Source organism: Schistocerca piceifrons, chromosome 4 (genome assembly GCF_021461385.2).
Source record: "Schistocerca piceifrons isolate TAMUIC-IGC-003096 chromosome 4, iqSchPice1.1, whole genome shotgun sequence".
Lineage (NCBI taxonomy): Eukaryota > Metazoa > Arthropoda > Insecta > Orthoptera > Acrididae > Schistocerca > Schistocerca piceifrons.
Genome location: NC_060141.1, coordinates 455,109,530 through 455,128,264, shown reverse-complemented (window position 1 = coordinate 455,128,264; position 18,735 = coordinate 455,109,530).

The following is an 18,735-nucleotide window of genomic DNA, read 5'->3' as shown; positions in this document are numbered from 1 at the left end:
AATTGATTTGATATGCACACATCAACCCTCCCATGTATTAAGAGTATTGATGACATGATTACTATTGAAATGTTTATCATAAGAAAGATGAAATACATTTTTTACTTCCCATTGTACATTAAAATAAGTAAAAAGTGGTTTCAGTCGAGGATAATGAAGTGCTGAAATCATGTACTGTATCCACGAATGTCACCATTAAGAGTGATTCACACTGGATGTAGATGGAACAAAATGTCAAGTCATGTCACAGAAATGCAAGGGGGGGGGGGGGGGGGGTGTTACACTAGAGTGGTATGTTACACTAGACCAGTGGTTGTCAAACCTTTTTGCTCATGAGCCAGTACTGACATTAGGGGGCAGCACCATAGGCCACATATCGACCAATCTTACAATTGCAGGGTGTATACGACCCGGGACAACCAGGAGATCCGGGAAAAACCTGGGAATTTTTTCATCCTGGAGGAAACTGGGAAAAACTGAGGAATTTTTTAGAATTCTGGGAACTTCTCGTTATTTTAGTTTACAGCTAAATTTTTGTAATTTTGACTAGTGAGAACCAGTACCCTAACAAAGGATATTAAGACTGTATCTCGCTACTGCAGGTTAATACTACAGTAACAAAACATGAACGGGGTGGGGAGGGGGGGGGGGGGGAGAAAGGAAACCACACAACCACACATAAATAAATTGCAAAGGAAATGCGCCACATACGACAAAACACAGTGCTCATACAAGTGTCTGCCAACAGCAAAATGTGTTAAACGTTTAGCTTTAGGAAGACTATGCAATGCTTCATAAAAACAAATTGCCTCCGATGAGCATGATGTCAGAATTGTTTACATTAGTTTCGTTGGAGCAGTTGCGAGCGAGCTTTTACGCATGCGCCGTTGAATCATGTATGAGAAGTACCTTCTCCCACTTCTGGGTACAGAAGTGTGGCTGTTAGATGGCAGGCAGCCAGATACTACCCAGAAAAATTTAACTGACGCATCCAAGCTGCCAGATTCGCGCATGTACGAGAGACCCAGATTGAGGGGATGGAGGGATAACTGGGGTATCTTCCCTGGGCAACAATTACAGTGGAGGGCCAAATTCATAGTCTTGAGGGAAAAAAACTCATTTCACAAAGCGCCTAGCATCCAGCGCACATTGGTCTATCGATTATTTATATGATTTTGAAACACATTCCTGTTGGTTTTTGAACACATTCTAAGTTGATTTCTGAATGAATCATAAGTTGAGTTTTCAATGCGTGCATAGTGTATGTGATGTCTGCCAGGGCAATCCCTGTCGCATCTAGAAATAAACTTTCCTGCAGACAAAAGAGGGCGGGGCTGTACGAGCTGAGCAGAATAAAGCTGAGCGGATGAGTGCCAATCGCTGTTTATGTGGTTGACTGGGTTTGCGAATGATCAGCTTTGTTATAATTACCAGCGAAATCCATAGATTCAGACTACCGGAATGGAAATAAATGACTAACAGGAATAACAGGTAAGAAATATTACATTATTATCTTCTTGTTGTATCGAAGAAAATGAAATCTTGACAGAAAATTTTTGGTCAGACCACTACACTAGTAAGGGCCAGTTGTGCAGTTGTATTCTGGGAGTAGTGCGGAAAACACGTCGTACAAACACATAATAGCACCTAACCGAAGAACAATCGTGGGATAACTAAACAGGTGATTGTGGCAGTTAACCGGAGAATAAGTTTCGTCACTGGAAGGAGTAGCTACAGCATTAGTGATGACAAGATTGTTTATTTGAATGAGCAAGGAGATGAAACGGGGACCTCACACAAACTATGGAAGAATATGACGATTCCAAATTTATATAAAACTTTTCGATCTCACGCTTGAGAAGCTGGAGTGTATGAATGAACTGCGAAACTATTTCCTAACATAAAGCTTTTTGCTTGTAGTATGCTTAATAGGAATTTCATATTGGTACTTTGTGAATTCTGTCTGTTATAAAAATGACCATTTGTGCCAAAACAGTCTCGTTTATGTGGTGTGTGTTACAACTGCTGCAATATTAGGCCGGCCTATTTCGTTTCATCTAACAGACAGTGATAAAATACACGTAATCAGATCGAGAAACCACACCAGTCTTGGACACTATTTGTGTTAACAGCTTTTTCAGCATTAGAGAACATTTCGTTTTTTCATGTAACAAAACATTTGACAAACTTTGATCAGGTAATAGAATCTTTGCCAGGAAGGAAAGCACGCCATGTAAAGCTGTAGCAAGATTAGAGAGGGAAAAAAATGCCAGGACTTAAAGGATACAGGGTACTTATAAATAGTGGAAAAATCGAATTTTTTTTAATGACTTTATTAAATTCTATAGTCATTCCTGATTACATTGATATATACATTACAGGGTTTCGAATGGAAAAATGACCTATATATACCACATTTTAAAGTTACGGTCGTGTATGGCGCCAGTATTATTTCGAAAAGAACTGTGACCTTTCTGTTTCCAACAATTATACGTATGATACATTGTATATATAGGTAATAACAGTGGAGGTTTCTGGTGTCTGTAAATGATTAACTTTGCTAGTATTTACTTTTGCTTCACTGGAGAAGTTTGTCCATGTGTTACTGAATGTTTGTTGGCCAAATGCTACATATGTTTGTGGAAGTACATATACTTTAGTGTGCAATAAATACAAAACTATGCCACACATCAAGAAATTCAATAAAAGGAAATTCTGTGGTAACCAATTATTAAACAAAGCAAGCCAAACTTGAAAGTAACCTTTGTATCAGTTCTTCAGGGAAGAAACTCCCACATGGCACATCTTCCGGTGATTGAAATTTTTGTGTTAACAGTGATGCTGTTTGTACTGGATTTGTTGTTGTTGATGTGTGCAGCTTATCTTCGTTGTTAAAGGATGTGGCGAAATGTAAACAATATGATGGTGTAGGATGTCTGGAAATAACTGAATGACAAAGTAGTGGGAAGGGTTTAGCTTCAAAATTAGTTGTTCTGTGTAGATCCTGCAATAAATCTACCTCGAAAATGACTTTGAACATGATGTGAATTTGAAATTATTGTATGAATGCATACAATAGGAAAAGGAAAAAAAAGGCGACTCAAACGTTTTGTGGCTTGATAGATCCTCCTCCTCCCAGTAGGTTCAGCAAGTACAAACAAATACTTTTGGGTGTCTTGACAGTTGTATCTAAAGCATCTATGAAAAGTGCAGTAGAAGAAACTGAAAATATTAGTGGAACCAGGGATATTGCTGTTGCACTTGATGGGACATGGGAACAACAAGGACATTGTTCCTTGAATGTTGTTGTAAGTGCTACTTCTCTATAGAATGGAAAAGTTGTTGATGTTGAGTGCTAATCTAAGTACTGCCACACCTGCCATGGTAACACTGGACATATTCAATATCAGTGTTCTAAGAATTATGATGGTTACAGTGGAGGTATGGAGTGTGATGAAGCTCTAAAAATATTTCAGAGGTCAGTGCCCATTTATATGAAGCAAGAGCAAAAAACAATGACGTACGAAAGAACAGTGCTGTGTTAAGTGGCGTGGCACTGCACTTTGGCACATGTAAGACTAATATGTCCTTACATTTCCTCGAACACAAATGTTTTGTGTGTCATATTCTTCAGAAAGATGTGTGCTGCAAAATGAACATTTTTAATTTTTAGAGTCCTACCTAGAAAGCTTGGGTATGGGTGTGTGTGTGTGGGTGGTGGGGGGGGGGGGGGGGGCACCATTCAGTATTGCCTCTGTCCTTAGATGCATGCACAGAGCAGCCCGACTTGAAGTGGGGAGGTGGGTAGTCTCCACGTGATCTGTGTTTACCTTTAGTAATTTGCTGTTTCCTCTTCATTTATTGCTCTCACGTCAAATGAAAACAAAACGGATTTCTGTAGCTGGGAGCTATCAAGTCAATTAAAATACATTCACATACTTATGGAAGGCTAAAATGTTATTAGTTTCATATTTTATTTCCACCTTTCTGACAGTAAAGCATTAATCGCCATGCAGAACAATTAAGTTATTTTTGTCGGATTACTAAATAAATTTGGCTTTTATTAATCTTTTCTGCTGAGACAGTCAATTTATTTGAAACGAAGTGTTTAATTCCACTCTATTGGCATAATAAAGAATGAAATAATACAACACTGTTACTCCAAGAAATTTTAGATCCGAATCTGGACATACGAATGTGCACTTTAAGCCGAATTATATATTTTAGTATGGTTCAGAAATTCTGATGCTCTTGGAATATCCTCTGATGTCTTGTTTCTTTTATGACATAATGTAAGTTCTTTCAATGTTTAACACGTACCAACATACGGACATCATGCGTCATCGTAGCTGCCCAAGCGCGGTGATGCCATTCAAAGGATTGATCAGTCTTACAGTTACGAGGAAAAGTATACTGTCACTTAACACGGAGAAGGTATATTTTCACCCGGGAGGAAGTGTATTTTTAACAGGGAAAAATCCAGGAATTTTTTTTCCTTGCCGCCTGTACAGCCTGTATTAATTGTTAACCTACAAAAATTATTATATTACAAGCTGCCAACAGAGTAGCTATAGTAAGTGCACAATAAGTTGGATGCTGGTTCCAGCTGCTGAGTGTTCAAAGTCTGCGCCATTTGGAATTCTTTGTGTTGACTTCTGTATTTCAGATTGCTACCACTGTTCTCATACATATAAACAGTGTTAATGCAATTTCATACTCCTAGCTAAAAGTACTCCACTTGAAGATGATCATCTCTTAATGTGCATTCATGTATACATTTTACTTCCTCATTAAAATTTATATTGCAGCAGCTGATCAGTACGAGTCATACACTCCTGTGATTAGTCAGTACTGGAGGACAAACAATAAAAAATTTCCCTGCTTATATCCTCTAACCCACTTTGGCCACACTATTTATCCCTCTGTCCCTAAGATATGCCGCCAACTCTACTTATCAGATGACCAAATTCAGTAATGTCTATTACAATTAAACACATCTTAAAACATTACAGTCTTTGTAATTATGTTTGTTTATAACTGAGCAGGAAAACCAAATTTTTAAGCAGCTCTTAATGATATGTAAGGTTTTTGGGTCCGCTGTCAGTTCCTAGGTTATTTAATTGTAAAATATGGCTTAAAACTGCAGGCCATGCAAATATGATTATGGCAGCATGTGGCCCGCAGGTCACTGTTTGACAATCACTACACTAGGCGGAACATCAATATTACGTCACACACCGATGCCCAAAACCCAATAGTGAGAGTGAACTTGTCAAGGACTGTCTTTTGCATGGGCTGAGTACAGTTTCAGAATTAAGGAACTAGATGTGGTTATACATTTATTAGTGTGCGAAGCAAAATTCATAGTGAATGTTCTTAAGAAAGGTCATGCAGTACATTTTACATCTTACTGGAAACTGAACGAATAGGAGTGTCATACTTACAATTCAAAACATCAACATTTATGTGCTAAAGAAAATACACACACTCAAATGAAACCATATTATGAGAAGGAAAGTTGCTGAGTCTCAGATAGGCACAACAAAAAGACTCTCACAATTAAAACTTTCGGCCTTTAAGGCCTTTGTCAGCAATAGACACATATATGTGCCTGCACGCGCACGCGCGCGCACACACACACACACACACACACACAACTCATACACACATGACTGCAGTCTCTGGCAACTGAACTGAGGATAGTTTCAGTTGCCTGAGACTGCAGTCGTGTGTGTGTGTGTGTGTGTGTGTGTGTGTGTGTGTGTGTGTGTGTGTGTGTGTGTGTGTGTGCGTGCGTGTGCGTGTGTGCATGCGTGCGTGCAACTTTCCTTCTCATAATATTGTTACATTCCATCCTGGATTTTTCATTGTCAAATAAAACCATATTATTTAGAGTGCAGAGTGTTTGTCCCTCTTCTGCCTTGTTATTTGCATTGATTGCCATCTTTTCCCTCAGGGAGCTGAATGTTTCACTGTTTTAACAATTATAATAAGGTTTTCAGGATGTCCCTTAACCCTTTCTCGGGCCATGTGGGATATACTTCCCACTAAATGTATTTCTTTGTGTGATATCACTTCTGTACACTCGTGGCATCTAGTGGCACTATGCTCTACCATCTGTAGTTTCTGTTTGTTGTGAAATAAAAGCCTTCAGGACTGTAGGAAGTATTGTCCCACCAAACAGTGGTGTTTTAATGGTTCTTGGGAAGTATGGTTATCATCAAAATAGTTTCTGTAAGGGGTTTGAGAAGTTATCACCTCTGTCTATACCTGACATCTTGTGGTAGTACACTGCATCAGGTGCATGAAAACTGCTACAACAGTCAGTTTCTGTTTGTTGTGGGATCACTGCTGTTTTTGTAACACATTGCTTTGCGTTTGCAATATACATTATTGTGAACTGCATCAGCTCATACCTTTATTGTGTTATAAAGTTTCTAGGATTGCGTTCACATTGCGGCATGTAAACTTTCATATCGGTAACAAATATTTTTTAAATAAAGTAAAAGGAAACAGAAAACACTGTTGATTGTTTTTTATGTGTAATGGAAATGCTTAACTGCTCACTAAAGAGAAGTGGGAAATCCATTTACCACCATAGTTTTAATACTTCACAAAGGTGCCATGGTGGTATATATACCACCATTTTTTGGTCCTAAATCACAAAAATAAAATCATTAAAAAGTAAGTATGGTTCATTGACCACAATTCTAATGGGATAGCAAAAAAACTATTTTTGCTGAGTTGCTACAAAAAATGAGCCTGAAAAACGGTTAAGCTGTTTAGGACGTTTCTTTATCTACATGTACATTTACGTGATATGTCTGCTATTCACAATGAAGTGCCTGGCAGAGGGTTCAGTGAACCACCTTGAAGCTGTCTCTCTACCGTTCCATTCTCGAACGGCGTGCGGGAAAAACGAGCCACTAAATTTTTGTGTGCGAGCCCTGATTTCTCTTATTTTATCATAATGATCATTTCTCTCTATGTAGTTGGGTGCCAACAGAATGGTTTTGCAATTGGAGGAGAAAACTGGTGATTGAAATTTCATGAGAAGAATGCCTCCACCTTCATAATTCTTCAACAGTTGGCAACATTGGTATGCGGCAGGTAATGGGTTGTTCTGTAGCCTCTTCTCTACAGCTCCAGTTGGCAGGAAGCCTTTAGCATTGAATGGTTGTGTTGTTATGGTGTAAAAAATGGAACCCCACGTAGATGGTCAGTCAATGCAATTTAAGCAACGTGCAGTCATTGAATTCTTGACAGCAGAAGGTGTCACTCCAAAGGAGATTCATCAGAGAATGAAAGCATTTTATGGTGAGTGTGGTGATGAGAGTACTGTGTGTCATTGAGCGAGTAAGTTCAAAGATGTTGAGACAGGAACATCTGACCTGCGTGACAAACAAAGAGTTGGACGTCCTGTGCCAGCAACCACCGAGTTTAACAAGTAAAATGTTGACAGATTGATTCAAGACAATTGTTGTATCACTCAGAGAGAAATTGCAAGCACGAGAACGTGTGGCTATGATTTTTCCAGCTGAGGGCTGCTAAGGCTTCCTGAGAGCTGGAGCTGTAGAGAAGAGGCTACGGAACAAGCCACTACCTGGCGCATACCAATGCTGCCAACTATTGAAGAGTTATGAAGGTGGAGGCATTACTTTTCAGTCAACCTTCGTAAATTTGGTGTGCTTTTTTCGCTGCTTCTGCAACAGCGATCTGACCCATTTTGTGTACCATGGGGGATCGGTACCATCACTTATTAATTTATGCAGTATATATCTCTCAATTGCTGTTGATACTATCTCTTTGAAATCATTCCACAACTTTTCTATGATTACTTGATCATATAGGAAGGAAGGAAGTCTGTCTCTTAAAAAGGCATTAAGAGAATTTTAGCAGCTTTTTTGAATAGATAGCCTTTGCGTTTCTTTTTGATGATTGTAGGTGATACGGTATTCTGCCTAGCAGCAACTGCCTTGTGGTTGCTAGTCCCTGTATTCATGACGATACTCACTATTTGTCCAGGATTATCTGTTGCTAAGAGGCCAAGTATGCTTTCGCTACCATTTACATTTCGAGTGTGCTCATGAACTAATTGTTCAAAATAATTTTCTGAGAAAACATTCAGTACAATTTCAGATGACGTTTCATGCCTGCTGTCAGCTTTAAATGTATAATTTTTCCAGCATATCGAAAGCATATTGAAGTCACCACCGATTATAATTGTATGAGTGGGGTACCTGTTTGAAATGAGACTCCCAAATTTTCTTTGAACTGTTCAGCAGTTATATCTTCTGAGTTGGGGGGTCAGTAAAATGATCTAATTAATAGTTTAGTCCGATTGTCAGGTATAACTTCTACCCATACTATTTTGCAGGAACTATCTACTTCAATTTCATTACAGGACAAACAACTTCTGACAGCAATAAATACTACACTACCAATTGTATTTAATCTATCCTTTCTGAACACTGTTAGATCGTTTGAAAAATTTAGGCTGAACTTATTCCCAGCTTTAGCCAGCTTTCTGTAACTACAGCTTCGGTGCTTTCTGTTAGGGCTTGGATCTCTGGTTCTTTCCCAGCACAGCTACGACAATTTACAACTGCAGTACCAATTGTTCCTACAACTACCTTACTGTGTTTTACCTGTTCCCTTTTAGACGGACACCCTTTCTGTTGTTCCCTGAGACCCTCTAACCTAAAAAAACTACCCAGTCCCTTCCACACAGCTCCTGCTACCCGTGTAGCCACCTCCTGTGTGTAGTGGACTCCTGATCTATTAAGCAGAACCTGTAAACGCACTACCCGATGGCGCAAGTCAAGAAATCTGCAGCCTGGTCATGAGCTTAGTCATTCACAATGTACGCTTTTCCTTATTCGGTTATTTTCAATTACTGTAAAGATTAATAATTTTTATTTTGTGATATGAAACTTGTAGGAAATGTATAAAGTACTTATATAAACTACATAGTGTTTCACAAAAACAAAGCAAGCAGTAAAGTAGAGAGCATGAAGAGATGAAAGCCAAAATCTGTGAATCTAGCATGAGTAACTGTGGCAAGAACAGTTTAATGTCAATGTCAAATCTATCTTCCAAGAATCCTTGATGTTGGCGTTCTGTGCTATTGATGACTGATGTGAATGCCAGTCTGAAATACACTGTGGAATGTTTTGATATGGTATCCTGTATGAATTGACCTTTAACTGGAATAGGTCATGGATAAAACATCACTATTGAATAAAGCTATTCTTACTGACACTCCTAATCATTTAAATAGATATGTGTAAAATTTGTGTAGTACCAGATGTGCTAGTAATTAATTTTTTTGTAATGAGCATGTGCTTAAATTAAGTTTTGCTATAGCACAATTTGCAAAACACATTTACCTACGAATGAATATGCTCTTGAAGCAGACAATTATTCTTATAGTAAAAGTAATTGAACTTCTTTTTAAGAGAAGTTTCACAATCCACCTTTTTCAGCACCTTAATAAGCTGATAGAAATGAAAAGCATTAATCTTCATGTAGATTACTACTGGTAGGTTACATTCATTGGCAATGATACTGCTTTGTTGCATAAGACAAAACAAAACAAAAGTCAAGATAAATCTCACTTGGGGAAAACCAGTTGCTTTCTCTCTCTCTCTCTCTCTCTCTCTCTCTCTGTCTTGTTTTAAATAAAATGTTGTGTATAACAAAAATCGTAGAGGAAACATGTTTGAACTCTGGAGAATACTCTTAGTAATGTCTTTATCCCCTTATAAATAAAAAGATGATGTTCCACCTTTCCTGTGATTTACCACATAGAAGTTTATGTATAATTTTCTATCTTGGATGGTGGATGACATCCCATAAAAATGGCCAAATTTTTCTGCTTGACACATCTTACCATATGCGCATGACATGAAGTATGTAAATATGGTTGACACAAAGACAATGGTCTTCACTGATAAACACATTAGTGAGCTATTACTTGAGAATGGCACAACAGCCAAAACTGCAATTGTAACTAAATAAATCTAATAACACTCGAGGTGGAATACCTTGAAATTCATAAAATACAACAGAACTGTGGACACAGGTATACAGACAATAATGTGCAATAATATATTTTTGTTTTGTCATTGTATGATAAATTATTGTGAAGTGAAGAAAAAAACTGATAGTTCACCTCAAATTCCATTTATCTTGCTAGCTCCACCTTCACTTAACGAGTGTGTGAAGTGAACAACTTGGCACAGTTCATTTATAATAAAATAAGTACCATCCTTTTAGTTGCTATATCACAATTGCATTTCATTGTCCAACTAAAATGGATGTCCACACATGTCTTTCTTCAGGTTCAGTACTTCCATGCATTTGTGAGTTGCTAGTGTGCTCTTTTCAGACAGATTTGTAATAAGCAAAAAGAAAGCCTTAGACGTCGACAGCTCTTCTACATCTGAGGAGAACAGAGTTGAATATACTAATATTTGAAAGAGTACAAAAATTGCACTGTCTTCATCATTTACTAACCAAAAAAACACAAAATGAGGGTCAAGCTAAGTGCAACGTAACCACTGCTACAAAGAAGAATATATAAATTCTGGATTTATGTGAGCCGGCAAGGTCAACTTGAACCAAAATGTGTGATATAGTATTGCCAAATGAGCCTATGGGGAACACATTATAACGACAAATTAGTTACAATAGTGCTACGTCTGCACTGATGGAAGCCTTTAGCTGAACAGTGTGTCAGATACCGCTCACATCTGGCCTCTGTCCACCACCAGTGCTATTCTTTATTGCCATGGAGGTCTCACACAGGCTCTCCTCCTGGTAGTGTGGAGCACTGTGACGAGCAGTGTATGGAGTGTGGAAGGTGATGAGACAACCAGGAGGTGGAGAAGTCATCAGGGTGCCTGAGGATGTGACAAGCATGTTGTCCCAACTGGCGGAGTTGATGTGGGCAGGCAGTATACACCACACATCATACAAGTGATAGTCAAGAAGAGATACCTATGTTTGGTGGGGTGGACAAAGTTTGGCTGCTTTGTGGGGTCAGAGGTTTGAGGGATGGTGGAAAGATCAGCAGGGCCGTATGGCACTGGTGAATGTGCATGATCTTAAGGGGGTAGGCATGGAACCGTGATGGTGAGGAGACCATCAGCAGAGAAGTGGGAGGTGTGAGCAGCAGTATGAACATCGTGTGGTATGTTCTCTTGAAGTGACGAGTGATAGAGATGTCTGTGGTCTGGTGATCTGATTGCTGCACCTTGAAGAGTAGGTCATCGTCAGTCAACTGATGTGAAGGTTATCAGGAAGGAAATTGGGTACATCGAGACACAACTCATAAGCTGTGGTCACCTCACCAAGAGAGGGTGAGTCACTTGATGGAGTAGTGGTGGGCAGTTGGAAGGGGTCATCATCCGGTAAAGCGTCTTGCAGAGTCTGGGTGTACTTAAGGCAACTGACAGACATGTTGTAGGTTTCCCATGTAATAATACGTCAAAGGTACAGCGCCCCATTGAAGTACTTTGTGGGGACCAGAGTCTGAGGATTGCAAGGCTGTTCAGATAGTGTCATTGCGTAACATCACAACTCGAATCTTATAGAGCCATATGGATGAATTCCTTAGGTGCAGAGAGGAAGAGGGTGAGGTACATGGAGATGGGCAACGTGGCATGTTACTTGCAAAACCAGATGAGATTGTTGGAACACAGTGTCAACAGCCGTACAACATTAGAGCAAGCGAAGCTGCAAGGTCGTGTTTGTGGGCTTTATGCATTCCTAAGAATACCCACGGTAGTGCCCCTTCCAGAGTCCACTGTGACACGTGAGAGCCATCTTTAAGTTGTGTCGCCACCGCTTGATGAGGCTGTTGCTCTATGTGGATGATATGCTGTTGTTCTAAGTCAATGGGTGCTGCCAATGTTGCACAACTTGAGGAAAAAGGCTGATTCAAATTGGCGATCTTGGTGGGTCATTGTGGATGTGGGACAACCAAAATGCCAAATCCATTTGTCAACAAAAGTTTTGTTGGTGGATTCGTCTGTAATGACCTTAAGCAGTACAGTTTCTGCTATCGAGTGAAGCAGTCCACCACTGACAGGGTGCGCTAATAGCCATCAGAGATGGGTAATGAGCCCATGAGATCGATGTACACTTGCTGGAAACGCCCTTTTGCGATTTCAAAGCGACCAAGGGTCATTTGAACATATCATTATCTCTTGCTCTTTTAGCATGGAATGCACGCATTGTTCCAGAGCTTACCGTTCTCCTTCTTATTAGGCCATACAAAATAGTCCACCAGCAGGTGCCTAGTTGGATGTACACTGGGGTGTGCCAAGTTACGTAACTGGCCGAAGATGACATGGTGAAGAGGTTGAGACAGCACAGAATACCCCATGAGTTGCACCCAGAATAGGCCAAAGTTAGATCTTGAGGTTCATTGAGGACTCTTCAAGAAAAGCTTGTAACTGCTGTTTTTGCTTTTGTGTTTCTATGAATTATTCATAGTTAAAGTGGGATGACATGGTGTTCATTCATAAGGTTCACCTGCCACGATTTTTTGCATGCCTTTAATATGTCAGATGTTGGTGGTGAACTGTGTGATGCAATCTAAGTGCCAAAATTTTTATGGCCAGACGTCCTTGGACAGATTTAAGACAGCGTCTGCGAGTGGCTGGTGATCTGTGTAAATAATCAAATGGTGCTCCTCTTCATCCACTTCTAACGCCGGAAGTAACTTACTGCTTCATAAGTTGCCACCTAGTTCTCGATCATATGTTGACCACTAGCATTCCAAAGACGAGAGCATGTGTAAGAATAAAATGGAGTGGCTGCTAAACATCCTCTACTTCTTGTTGCACGGCAGTGCCAATAACAGAGCCAAGTCTGCCATTATGATGAGCTAGGAGTCAGGTAGGGGGTGCTCCAAAGTAATTGTTTGGACGAGACTGTCTTTAATAAATTCAAAAGCAGATTGGATTTCTGAAGTCTACGTGAGTTTACTTTTTCCAGTAGTGTTCTTGCTGATGAGGGCATGATTGAGCGGCACCAGATAAGAAAGTACTGGGAGTAGAAATTATCTATTCCTAAAAACTGGCGTTGTTAATGGCAGTCCTGCAGTGGTAGCATTTGTTGAATTGTCTATGCGTTGAGACATAGGGCGACTACCAGAGGTATTCACTACATGGCCAGGGAATATGACTTCCTTTTGTCACAATTGGCATTTTTCTTCATTGATTACATCTCCTCGGTCAGAGAGTGCGTCGAGAACTTATTTGAGATGCATGTTATGGGAGTCTTCATCTGGAGAGAAGATAAGACTGTCATCAAGGTACGCAGAACAGAGCGAGAACGTGAATGGTATGTCATCAATAAATGGCTGCTAGGTTTGAGAAGCGTTCTGAAGTCCATATGGTATAAATATGAACTCACGCAAGCCAAAAGGCCTCATAATAGCTGTTAAATACGTTGGGTATCATCTGGGCACATGGGGATTTGCAAGAATGCTTTCTTGCAGTCAAAGACACTAAATACAGAGGCACCTGCCAGATAATGGGTAAGTCCTGGATGTTAGGGACTGGGTAGCTGTCCAGTATAGTATGAGCATTGGTGATTCTGTAATAACCTTAGAACCCGAAAGCTCTCTCTTTTTTTGGAACTAATTCGATGGGTGAAGCCCAGGAAGTGTCAGAGAGCTGTACAATACCAGCTATAGGAGTTTATTGACTGCTGCCTTAGCAACACTGAGTATACCTAGCAGTAGTCTATGTAATCTCTGATGTATCTGAGGACCAGGCGCAATATTAATCTTACGAACCATTCTGTTTTCAATGGCGCACTGCACAAACTGTCCATGCAGGGAAGAGCACAAAGACCTGTCATGAGGGGTACTAACTTTTGTGTTGGTAGGTGATGATAATGCTGTGAGTGTATCTGTAGATAGTGAAAGAGCTTCAAGGTCAGGTCATTTCAGAGAAATAGCAGGTACACTGAAATTGGGCAGAGGCGGTCAATGAAGCTGGTCGAGACAATGCCATTCCACGTGGAGTTCCTCCTCACAAGGGAACCTCCCCATCGCACCCCCCTCAGATTTAGTTATAAGTTGGCACAGTGGATAGTCCTTGAAAAACTGAACACAGATCAATTGAGAAAACAGGAAGAAGTTACGTGGAACTGTGAAAAAATAAGCAAAATATACAAACTGAGTAGTTAATGGGAAGATATGCAACATCAAGGACACTGGGACCGCAGGAGTGCCGTGGGCTCGTGGTAACGAAAGCAGCTGCGGAACGAAAGGTCCTTGGTTCAAATCTTCCATCGAGTGAAAACTTTAATTTTTTATTTTCAGGTTATGTGACAAACTCTTATGTTTTCATCACTTTTTTGGGAGTGATTATCACATTCACAAGAAAACCTAAATCGGGCAAGGTAGAAGAATCTTTTTACCCATTCGCCAAGTGTACAAGTTAGGTGGGTCGACAACATATTCCTGTCATGTGACGCACATGCCGTCACCAGTGTCGTATAGAATATATCTGATGTGTTTTCCTGTGGAGGAATCGGTTGACCTATGACCTAGCGATCAAATGTTTTCGGTTCCGATTGGAGAGGCACGTCCTTTCGTCTACGTGCAATGCACGGTTTTGCGATGCGGTCGCAAAACACAGACACTAAACTTATTACAGTGAACAAAGACGTCAATGAACGAACGGACAGATAATAACTATGCAAAAATAAAGAAAGTAATGTTTTCACTCGTGGGAAGACTTGAACCAAGGACCTCTCCTTCTGCAGCTGCTCACGCTACCACGGGACCACGGCGCTCCGGAGCTCACTTTCTCCTTGATGTTGCCTATGTGGTCCATGGACTACTCAGTTTGTATCTTTTGCTTATTTTTTCACAGTTCCACACAACTTCTTCCTGTTTTCTCAATTGATCTGTGTTCAGTATATCAAGGCCTATCCACTGTGCCAAGTTATAACTAAATCTGAGGGGGATGCGATGGGGAGGTTCCCTTGTCAGTTTTGTGGATTCTGTCCTAGATGGCATAAGTTTCGTGTTGTAGACGGATGTTCATCACATACAAGTCAAAACAGAGCCATTGCTGTTTCTGAGTATGATCGATGACGTGAAGGCAGTCCTGAAGGTACTGGTGACTGTCGGTTGTTTGGGTAAGTGGCAGAAACTGTTGTGTGAAATGGGCAGCTCCGTTGAGCTGGGCCATGCAGGGGACATAACCGACGACTCTTGTGACAGAACAGCCATGGACAGTGTGAAACGAAATGCCGTTGTGCAGATCAGAAACCAAATGGAAGTATTGAAGTAAGTCCGCTCTGAGTACTGCTCACTAACGTCCACAACAGTGAATATCTGGACGAAAGCGTCATCAAAACCAAGTTCTAGTGTGCAGGCCTGAGATCCCTAGATTCGGATTATCGAGTTGTCCACTGTGTGAAGCTGGATGGCTGAGCAGGTAGGTAAAAGGAATGGAGACTAGGGTGGCGACGTACTAACTACCAAGCTGGTGTGGACAAGAACCTGTTGTCAGTGTGAGAGTGAGGTGAGAGAGAGCTGGTATCATAGTTCTGATTGTCTGAGTGGTTAGATATCCTGCACGGTTTGGTGCATGTTCTGCGAACTGTGGATTGAGTTTGGGTAGTCGCATGGTGGACAACAGTTGCAAACAGAGTAATAAAATCGTGTGTGGTACCAGTAGAAGCCATTCTGCACATGTGTGGGTGGGGCATATTTGGCAGGTGGGTGGGGTTTCATAGTGACAGTGTGTAGGTCGTTGCTCTGGCCGTCATCAGTGACGCCAATGTTGGGTGAGCTCAGCTTGGTTAACAGTAGTTGAGAAGTTGACTATACTACTATTGCAGTTGCAAGTCACATTTGAATCTATTGTTGTCTGCGTTATTAATACATTGTCGGTGCTGAATGATGCAAAATATTCTGTCTGTAAGTTTGAGGTGTGCATCTATCGGCTCTAGCTTGTGGACAACCATGGCCAGTTGACCTTGCAGGAGAAGGTTGACAACCCATGATGTCCATAATGTGTGTTCAGGCATGAGATGTGTATCTATCTGAGTTTGTAACTGACACAACAGTTGCAACAGAGTCTTGTCCTTTAAATCTTCATCGAAGATGACATAGTGTGAGTGTTGTTCAGGGAAGTGAGAGAGGTGATGGAATAGTGCTGTTTCAGTAGCCTCATATTTATTGTCCAAGGGTGGGGTGAGGACAATATCGTTGATCGCGTCCGCTTATTCACGGAAGTGAATAAGCAGGATGGCGAATGTTGGGCTATCACTGGTGACCTCATTTGAAACAAAAATGCTTTCCTCAATGGCAGATCACAGGCTTGTCTGATCTGGCCAAAAAGGAGGCAGCTTAACATGAGCTCCAGCCCATTAGGTTACCACAGTGACATCCATATTGGTAAACAGCTATGCAACACGACATGATGCACAATAGAGCAGTTGGAAAACAATGCAGCCAGCTGCATGAGGCCCAGAGTGAATGAATTCATGTGCAGCACAGATGACACCTTTGCCAAAGCGAGTGAACGCAAATCTGACTGGTTGGATTGGTGTGGCTAGAAAGTAGCCTGGCTTGCGAGGACCCACTGATCACTGTCAGCACTGTTGTGAAGGGTGTCACTATCGCTTTTCATAACTTGAGGTGTGCAGAGGATGTTATGCACATGTTGCCAGATGTGTCAAATGCGCAGCACAATGACAGCGTGACAGAGACATTGTAGCTGAGCAATAATAGTAGAAGTCCTGAAATGGTGTGAAACACAGTCGTCGTAGATCGCTAATGTAGTGCACTACCTACAGATCTGATGTGGAATGTACAATAACACAACCTGTATCTGGATAAGCGCACACTTTGTTATAAGAAAGGCAGTACAACAGAACGACGTCTGCATTGGTTGAAGCCATTAGCGACTTGCCGAACTGGCTGTCAGAGATCCCTCACACTTGGGCTCCTCGACCCCCAGCGATACTGTCATGGAGGTCCCACAAGTACCCATGTCAAATGACACAGCAAAGGCACATCATGGATGTGTCAGTTCATATTCAAAGCGTACTATAGAAAACTTAACAAACGCACTGTATGCTCTAGAGTTAGATGAAAGCACTGACATTTCCAGAAAAACTCAGTTATTATCTTTTGTGAGATTTGTTTGCAAATCACAAATTATTGGTCAATACCTGTTTCGTCGAGAAGTGAAAATAACAACCACTTGAGCTGTTTTTAAGAGCTCGTCCCAAGAAAACAGACTCAAGTGGACGGATTGCATTGCAATATTACTGAGGGCGCTGTTGCAATGACAGGAAATGTAAAGGTGTTTTTAACTTTTATGCAGAATAAGTACTTATTGCTTTTTACATAGAAAGGCTTTAATGGGGAAGACTATGGTTTGGAAGTTGGTTGGGTGACGTCATTCAAACGGTTGTTTCAGTGATGCATGCAGAGCATAAAGTATTGATATTCCACAGCAAAATCTGTTGGCTAACCAAAGGAAAAGTAATTACCAGAGTTTTAGAACGTAAGGGCGAACAGTTTGTAGTTTTTGAAACGAACTATAATAATAAATTTGATTAGTGTGAATGTAAGCAAGGCTGGCATGAAATGATCATATTACGAGGCGATAAAATCAAAACATTTTCGAAAATCTCACTCTTTGGATCTCCATCATAGGGAGAACGCTCTAACTGGTTTTCCAGCTACGGGTACCATGTTAAACGAGTTGAGTATGGAAGAGAAACAATCAGGTGAAGCAACATAAATGGGCATCTACCTGAGCCACTAGCAACAATGATACCCATAACTTTCCTTCGATCTTCACTATTGACTGGGGATGGTTGATGGCACCTGATGAAGAAATCATATGAAAAGGAGAATTAAACAGCTCAAAGAGAAAATTACCGAAATATCATTAAATACAGTCCTAAGACTGAAATTTAAGACAATGCCCACGATGTTTATTGAATCTCAATCAAAAGTGAATATTCGGATATTGTCTCTTTTACTGCCCATCTCAACGTCCTACTTATGCGAGTCTGAATTCTCTACACTGAAAAATGCGGAATGTGACTACATGTCTCTCGCCTTCTTGATGTGTATAGCGAGATGAGCGAGTGTCTGCCAAGAATTCGTTCACACATACAGCTGATTTGCAAAAACTGCCAGGGGAAATATCTCACAAGCTTTAAGTTTTATGTCTTTTTATATTTTGAACAGTATATGGACCCATTCAGTGCATTTGCGGTTAAATCACTGAGCAGACAATACCTTAACATAAAAATGGATAACTAATAACTCACAAAATAATGAAACAAGTGGTGGCGGTGGTAATACACCAATAACAAAAATTAAACTAAAAATTCTATATCATGAAATTCATTATTATTATTTCTAAGTTTCTTCATTCTCTTACATCTCAGTTTACTATTTCCTCCTTCAAAAAATACAAAATTCCAACTGCTAATTAATTTCAAATATCTGTCTCCATACAAGTTTTGTCTTCATGTCTAGTATTCAAATATTCACATTCACATCCACATTTACCTATAGTTCACTGATTTTTTAAACAAATTAGAAATGCTAACATTATAAGCTTCTTAGTAGAGTCACCATTCATATAGAATAAATTTTAATAAGATTAAAACATCTAAAAGTGTAAAACCTTTCGGCACCATTTGAAAGGAAACTCGGTGTGTTTTCTTCTGATG